The sequence below is a fragment of the Acomys minous genome (assembly GCF_964271855.1).
Source record: "Acomys minous genome assembly, chromosome: 12".
Taxonomy (NCBI): Eukaryota; Metazoa; Chordata; class Mammalia; order Rodentia; family Muridae; genus Acomys; species Acomys minous.
The window spans coordinates 74549830-74558714 of NC_140493.1; the positions used below are offsets into that span (position 1 = coordinate 74549830).

The window sequence follows — 8885 nt, forward strand, 5'->3', positions numbered from 1 at the left end:
TGGTGAGGACTGAGTTCAGGGCAGCGTGTGGGCCCTCTTCCAGGTTGCAGGGAGTGGGGAGAGGTCCAGTGCTCCGTGGTTAACGAGTGGCCCATAGCAAGTGCTTGCAATCAGGATGCCTGGGATTCTTGGGAAGCAGGAAAAAGGCAAAGGGTTGGCCCTTTAATTAGTGCGTGTCCATCATTACAGGATGTGCTGCGCATGCGTGCAGCCCCTGATTGCTCAGGGTACGTGATAAGCTTCCTATGGAAGAGAGAGGATTATAGCTTCCCAGGCTGACTCTCCATAGGATGTCTGCTGTTGCTTTTTACAAGAACTGTGAGGGCAGAGTAAGGGGCTGAGGCAGGTGAGCTGGGCCCCGAGTAACCTGAGCGCAATACTTCCTCCTGGAGTCTGGGAAACCTGAGTCTCTCCTACTAAAATGTGCCCTATGCGGAGTCAGCGAGAGCACTCAGAGGGTAGAGACACTTGCCGCCATGTGCCAACCCTGATGATGCTCTGAGTTCAGTTCCAGGAAGTGGTTAAGGTGGAGAACCACTCTCTACAAATTGTCTTCTGACTTCTACACGTGTATACACTAACACACACACACACACACACACACACACACACACACACACACACACCAAGCAAATAGAGTGAAAAAAAAATCAGAATTATCCCAACTGATGGCTCCTCCATGTCAACAGAATGGAACCTTGATTTAGCCCGGAAGGAAAACAAGGGCGTGGTCTAGCCTAACATTCCTTTCAACTGCATCCCTAGGTGCAGGAATTTTGTAGTCAGGCCATGCTAAATGTCCCGTCAGCTTCTCTGTGTCAGTGCTGTCACCTCCATGTCTTCAATTCCATTGTTCTCGCCACCCAGAATGTTCTTCCTTGTTCTCCAGACAAATCCCAACCACACGTATGGACCAACTCCAGCCTTCATCTTTCCTTTGGTTCTTCCTCTTCTTGCTGACCACTTGGAGTCAGAAGGAGGAGGAACCCCTCAAGATAACTCAACAAAGGGAAACTCATTATAAGGACTCAGTGGATGATGCCAAGGGCAAGCAGAGAGACAGCAGATGATGAATCGCATTGGGACAGAGGAGGACTGGTAGCTGGGATACAGGGCGAGAGAGTGATGCCAATATGTCGCTCAAGGGCGGTGGGGCTCCCTTTATTTCTGGTCTCCTCTGGTCAGCTCTACCCCCTGCTCTCTTCTCCTGCTCCTTATCACACTCATCAAGAGAAGCCCCTGTCCCCACCTGTATGGTCACACAGCCCCCATATCCCCTACTAACTGGCATTTCATTTTGGTGGCATTCTTAGGAGAAGGAACATGATTCTTTCTGAATAAGGGGCCGGAGTTGAAGGTGTCATGTCCATTCAAGGACAACAAGTGGTCCACGCAATGGCTCGGAGTAAGACAGTTGCCTGGGGCCAAGGGCGGCTCCTCTGGAAAGGAATATGTAGGTAGAGGGGTATCCCACGTGATGTCTGCTGGGAAGAGAACAATCGCACTAGCGTGGTAGAAATACCTGTTATCCCATCACTTATAACCTCAGGGCCAGCCTCAGCTACATACTCAACAAAGCAGAAGCCAGAGGATGAGAGAAAAAGGAGAAGGGGGATGAGAGGGAGGAAGAAGGGGGAAAGACATGGGTGGAGGAAGAGAATGATTCTTTCTCATAAGTATTTTTTTACTGTATACTCTAGCTCCATGTGTGACACACAGTTTATAAATATTGAGGCAGTCCATGGTGGGATGCTGACTGCACCCCATCTTGTCCCAGTGACCTTCCTTGCCAAGCATCTGTGCTCTAACCTTCCGCCTTGTTCATTTCCCTCCTCTTTGGAGTCATGTGCTAACTAGTGTTTTCCACTTCTATGCATATGGGAAAGGACCTCATCAGCCCTTTAAATGTCAGTGACAACCTGTTTAGAGGAACGTGAATAAATGTGTGTCTTTGTTGTGGTCCTAACTGCTGCATCTGATGGGACCTCCAGAGCTGTTGTGACAGCAGCACAGATGGTAGCTCAGCTAACAGCTCCACACTCAGTAGGCTGGTCTATGCCAGCCTATCACCCAAGGAGCTGGAATCTGCTGAAAATACCATTTAATAGTGTTTCAAAACAATAATGACCCAGTGACCCAGTAAAATGAGAACGTAACCTCGAAATGCTGTCTCCGGGTGCGTACACTAGAGACACTCTTGAAGATTCTTAGCATGAGGGCTGTGAAAGATATTCACTGCCACACTGACTGGGAGGGAGAAAGCTGGAAGGAAAATAAATCCTTCCACATTCATAGGACAGAGTAAAATGAATGAACCAGAACCATATATCAATATGGACAGATCTCCCCCAAACACCAATACATATAAATGTTTCTTTCCTTCATATATCAGTATGGACAGGCCTCCTTAGGATGAGTGACATGTACATGGTGTTAGCATTCAAGTGAAATTTCCACATCATAAAGAGTGGGTTAATACATCTTTAAGGATTTATGTGTATGTGTAGTAAAATTATAAATGCCATACACTGGAAAAGATGAAATTTGACTTATGATCCAAATGGCTTTGGCAAATAGGGCATGTGGGACTGGAATGGTGGCTATAAATCTTTACCTTTATCTGTAAATTTAAACATGTGTGATGCATGATTGTGTGTGTGCATGCCTCTGTGTGGTGTGTGTGTGTATGTGTGTTTGTGTGTGTGTGCGTGCCTTTGTGTGGTGTGTGTGTGTGTGTGCATGCTTATGTGTTTGTGCAAGTGTGTATAACAATGTGTGTGCATGCCTTTATGTGTGTGCAAGTGTGTAAGAGTGTGTGTGTGTGTGTGTGTGTGTGTGTGTGTGTGTGTGTGTGTAAGATATGGAAAACAGAGCAAACAACCCTTCATCTGCTTAATCGTCCAGTGAGAATGTCACTCTTGGGAAGGCCATCTTGCCAGCTTCTGAGCATTCCTCTTATAAACAACTAACGCTTCTTTAAAAATTCATTCAAGTTGTACTTGGCCTGGTGGTGCATGCTTGAAATCCAGCACAGTGAGTGTGGAGGGGAGGCAGGAAGACCAGAAGTTCAAGGTCAGCCAGGGGCTCTGTGAGATCCTGTCTCACTAAACCAACTCCTCTCTCCCCTGAGGAAATGTGTTGAAGTCTTCAATTATTGCATGGCTTTTAGAAGATTCCATTTTCAAAGGAATATCTTTATAATTTTCTTTGAAACAAAATGTCAGTAAAATTCTTAAAATAAATGCCCGAGTTCCCTGTGTATTGACCGCAACACGCCCACAGCCTCTGGCCCCTCTCTGCCCCGGTAGCTGCTTCTTTCATTTCAGTGGGGGTTGATTGCTGTTTCCAGAGCTAGACAGGAACTTCCAGCCCTGAGAAAGGAACATTTAACTCACGCCAACCACCTCCCTCTCAGCAGCTTCCTCCTTGCTTCCAATATCATTTTATTTCAGTTTGTTTAAATCAAGTCAATATTTGCATCCATAGAGCTGTATGAACACCGAACACTGCTAACCATGGGAGTTTATTGGGATTTATTTATTTTCTCGTATAATTCAGCATTCTATGATTAATAGCTGCCCTCCATCCTTTAAGTGCTAAGTTTTCTTACAGGAATCTGATCTTAGCCAAATATTTATTCAACTTTCTTAAATTTTTTTTTTTTTTTTTTTTTTGCTTGAGACAACATGTAGCTCAGGATGACCTCAAACTTACTAGGGAGCCAAGGACTTCTGACCCTCCTGACTTCACCTCCCAAGTGCTAGGATTAGTCTTGTGCCGCCATGCCCAGCTTATATCCACTTTTAGAATGGTAACTTATTTATTTCCCACTGGTTAACCATGGTCCCAGTCACAGCAGGGTGGAACTGCAGATCCCGCAGCTTGAAGCATTCTGTGTTATGAAGGTCGAAGCATCACCTATTTCACATCCTTGATCTCTATTCACTTTCTAAGCTTTCTCCCACAGCCCTACTGTGTTTACTGAGTGCATGCCATTCTCTCTTGTTGGACCGGCTCCAACACTTGGTGGTTCCAAAGAAAGAGCTCGTGGGAAGGGGCTGAGTCCTTGCAGATCTAGAAACATCCCATGATCTTTGTGCACTTGCTCAGTGGTGTGTTTGGCATAGAACATGGATGGATGGATGGATGGATGGATGGATGGATGGATGGATGGATGGACAGATGGACGGACGGACCTGTGAATGGACAGACAGACAGATATGTAATGGATAAATATAAAAAATAATGGATAGATGGATGAATTGACAGACAAGCCAACAGGTAATAGATGGATGGATAGATTTTCTGGTTAACTGATTTTGTGCTTTGGCCTGGGTTAGTTTGAGAGTCCTTTTCTTTTCTAAAGGTGAAGACATTGATGTTTCGGCTTCTAATACTGTCAGTAAGAGGTTTGCACACTTGCTTGTATATCACACCACCTCCTTGCATTCCCTGTTTATCGGAAGTGTGATGGGTCACATCCTGGTTGGTCCCTTTCCCTGAGCACCTGTGAGCCTTCTGACCCTTCCAGAGAGAGATGTCCTTGAGTGTGGAGTGTTTTTGATGATTTCTTTTGGTCTAATCTTTGCTTCGGGAGCTCCTATGAATCAAGATGTTACAGCACCTTAATTGCTTCAGCAGCCATCTTATCTCTCACCCACTTTCTCATCTCTGTGCACTGGAGTCCATTGGTAGATTGGCTCTGACTTTGATCTGTACAGATGTCTGCTCATTCTTCCTGCCTTCATTGTATTGTTCCTCTGGAAGAATGCTGTCCGTGTATTTTGCTCTTATTCCTGTGTTCTTTCCATCGTTTTCTACATTTCTTTTCTCTTGTGTTTCTTTGGCTGTGTGCCTAGTTTCTGTCTCTCACATGAAGATTCTGTGGAAGCGTCGTATTACCTCTGCATTTAAGATGCCTATGTTATCCCTATAGTTGGGATGCTTGTGAAATTTGGGTTGCAGTATAAACCCCAAAGAGGGGAGAAAACTCAAAGACTTCTGATATGGTGTCCACTAGCTAATGTCACCTCTTAAGTTTGAGTAACTTTAAAGGAAGTTAAATTTTCAAGTCTTCAGTCATGCTGGCCATACTCAACTACCAAGTAGGTCCAGGCAGATACCTACTAACACAGAATGTTCCATTAGACCACTCTAGTCAAAGGAGTGAAGCAAGTGAGGTGCTCTCACATGCAGTCTTCACATGTTGTAGTCACACTTTTGGCATTGGTATGGCCTCCCAAGGCCTGCTGGCCACACGTCTAGTCTAGACCAAAAACTAGATTTCAGCGCACATGTTATTAGGTGAAATAGGGGTTGTGGTAGAAAACTGAGCTTCATGATCAATCTGTGTTCACTCTTTACAGAGCAATTGCCCCTTTGTCTTCCCAAAGTCCTAATAGTCATTAGTCATCAACTATACTCTCTTAAGTTGATCACAACAAATACTAGATAACCGAATGCCTCTTTCCTATGAAGTGTCCACTGCAGACATCACTAATTGGTCACAGAACTTGAAAGACCTTGAAACAATGTTACTCTAGCATTGGAGCAAATGTTCACTCTGAGACAGCATTAGCACAAGGGATACCATATTCCTCTTCCCTCTGTCCTGAGGACTATTGAAAGAAATGCTACAGTAATGAGGGGAGGGGACCAAAAACCAAACCAAACAAACAAACAAAACCCTCTCTGTATAAAGTGGGGATGACATGGAAAGGACTCTGACTCCCAATATGAAGAGTCTGGAGCCCAAAATCTATAAATAATCTGAAGATGGCTCTGAAGCCAGACTCTTGAGGGTACCAGATAACTTTGCATGCACCACACACTGCACATAAGATACACACAGCTGGTATTCAATTATGACTAGTGGAATGAGACTTATTGAGCAGTGCTTAATTAAACTCTCTTTAGGTGTGATTAAACAGATAAAATATTTTACTATTTGAAAAATTCAAATGACTTATTCACTTATTTTGAGAGAACATACATATCAAATTATTTTAACCGGCTGTTATAATTCAGGCTTACTATGTAGATACAGTTGTTATTATATAGGCAATTGTCATCATCATTTAAGTCCTATATTGTAGCAATTCTCTATTTAGCTGCCAAATTTGTTACTTTTCGATCATGTTTCTATGTCTGTCTGTCTGTCTGCAAGGCTGCTGTGCTTAAGCATCCTTGTCCCTCAGTACTGAGAACAGTAGCATTTATCCCCTAGTGCCACTCCGCTCTGAGGATAAATCGAATTCCTGCCTGGGGAATGCTTAGAACACTGCCCGGCATGTGGGAATTGATCAAACAGCATTTTCCAGCTTCACTTTTTATACCAAAGAGGAAACTGAGGCACAAGACAGCCAAGTTCCATCATCAATCTTCCCACTGGTGAGTGTCCCTGTCATACTTTGAAAGTAAGAGTGACAGCAAAAGGGGAGAATCTCTGAGGCAGTAGCTTTGGTTTCTATGGTAGCATCACCAGGGATGGATGGGGTTGGTTAGTTCTTGCCTGCCTGCTGCATGGGGTGTGAATGTGGTTTCGACAGTCTAGCAGGCAGGTAAAGCCATGTGGTCCTGAAGAGTGTGGGAGAGGTGAGAAGATTACACTAGATGGGGGGGCGGTGTCTGTGGCTTGGGAGAAAGGAAGGCGAGGCTTGGACCAGCTCTTCATGTCCTGGCAGCAAAGGAAGATGACCATTTGGACTCATCCTGGTGCCCAGGTGGATGAGGAGGAAGCCACACACCCCCTCCCTTCTGCACCATATGCATTTCACATCAATTAGCATCGTGCATAGTTGGAGCCAAGTACTGCCTTCTTGCTGGGAGACTTGACGACTTCCTGCGCTCCTGGCAGGAGAACTGCAGCTTTCCAAAGAAGTCTGTTCTGAAGCCAAAGGCCTAGGTGTGACCAGTGGGGAAGAGCCAGTGGGTGTTCCTGCCAGTAGAGTAACCTTAACACATCACCTCCAGCCACAAGCCCTGAGCCTACAAAATCTGTTGTTTTCTCACAAGAAGTCCATGAGAAAAGATGATTAATTCTGTTCAGCAGGTGCACAAATGGAACACTAGAAGAGAAAGGAAACAACCCATCCAAGACCGTGGTGTTCCTCCTCGGTATGGGTCCCCTATCTGCTAACAAACAGCCTCCAACTAGACATTGAGAGTGAGAGATGTGTTCTACAGAGTCTCTTATACCTTGCTTCCCCACTACCAGCCATCATGTTAAAACAGTCTGAGTGAGGTTCAAGAAAAGGCACTTGCATCAAAGGAGCGGCCAGAAGAGACCAGGGGGATTTTGAAGCTCCCTTAGTGTGGGGTTTGGTGGACGTTCTAAGGAAGCCAATTCTGTAGATATGGCCACATGTCGATATGACCATCTTTCATCTGGTCCCTTCCTTTCTCCTTGAACACAGTGATAGTAGCTTATGCCTCTTCTGTGGGAAAACTGTAGACAGCAACCCAGATGCAAACAAGGAAATTGATCTCACCTCCCAGCCATTCCCCCATCCTCCCTTTCTCCTCAGAAGAGGCTCAGAAAAGGGGAGGCCTCCCATGGGTATCACCCACCTTGGCATATCAAGCTGTAGAAGGACAAGGCACATCTTATTGTGGCTAAGCAAGGCATCCCAGTTAGGGGAAAGGCATCTCAAAGCAGGCAACAGCTGCTGATCCTGCTGTTAGGAGTCCCACATGAAGACCAAGCTGCACAAGTGGTACATGTGTACCAAGGGCCTAGGTTTGGCCTGCACATGCTCTCTGTTTGGTGGCTCAGTCTCTGTGGGTCCCTATGTGCCCAGGTTAATTGGTTCTGTATTTTTTTTCTTGTGGTGTCCTTGACCTCTCTGGCTCCTTCATTCCTTCATCCCCTTCTCCCATGGAATTCCCCAAGTTTCACCTAATGTTTGGCTGTGGGTCTCTGCATCTGTTTCCATCAGCTGCTGGATGAAGCATCTCAGATGACAGTTATGCTAGGCACCTGTCTGGAAGTATAGCAGAGTATCATTAATAGTGTCTGGGGTGGGCTCTCTCTTTTTCATGCCATGGGTCTCAAGTTGGGCCAGTCATTGGTTGGCCATTCCCTCCATCTCTGCTCCATTTTTACCCCTGCATATCTTGTTGGCAGGAGAAAGCAGGGGCCTAAGGTTTTGTGGTTTTTTTTTAATAGAGATAATTTCGAAAAGCCTGTGCTATGAACTTTTAGGATTAGAAGAGACTGTGTATAACACACTACAGAGCTTTCATTTTCAGTAACCTGGCAGACTGCATAGCCACATTCTCCTCAGGAAAGGAGGACATTGCCACTCATGACACACATGTGTATTTTTCAGTGCAGATCTCCATGAGTTAGACAAGACAAGCCTGAAAATTGAGTTACCTATGACCTCACAGTTGCCCTGAAACCAAAATAGTTTTGCTCAAGTAGTTAGAAGTTCCTCATAGTTCACTAAATACACACTGTGACTCCACTAGCTCACATTAGACAGAGAGCTCCAAAGCAGATCTGGACAAAAATGAGACTCTCGGCACGTGGGTAGTTGAGAGAGAATTGTCCCTGCCAACTCAAGGAAAAGGCAACTTTGGTTGACTTCCTCTCAACCTTCGAGACTAGGGACGTGGGGCTTTCAGTCCATAGTGTTTGAAACTCTGACCCTCAACTTCACTTGGATTTGGTATTTACATCATTGAATCTTTTCAGAGATGAGACATCCAAGAGCCCCTGGCTGGAATCCCTAGATCTTAAAGCTAAACAAAATTGAACTGGATGTAAAAGGACCCACCCTCACAGAACTCCTCCTATGAGATCCTACCAGATATGGGCTGCATTAAAAACCACAAGAGGAAGCAGGAGAGCATCGCTCGTAGCACACGGCTCCTCCCCCCCC

The 8885-nt window shown here is 45.3% G+C and overlaps 1 protein-coding gene and 1 long non-coding RNA gene across 2 annotated transcripts in view; both read right to left on the bottom strand.

The window, feature by feature from the left end:
* The window catches only part of ASIC2 (acid sensing ion channel subunit 2), a 1061758-nt gene that overhangs the window by 657428 nt on the left and 395445 nt on the right, over positions 1 to 8885 (bottom strand). The gene's annotated exons all lie outside the window — the stretch shown is intronic.
* The window catches only part of LOC311579693, a 57675-nt gene continuing 56530 nt past the window's right edge, over positions 7741 to 8885 (bottom strand). The window contains exon 3 of the long non-coding RNA XR_014773227.1: positions 7741 to 7982. This is a non-coding gene — a long non-coding RNA (uncharacterized lncRNA). The remainder of the gene's footprint in view (positions 7983 to 8885) is intronic.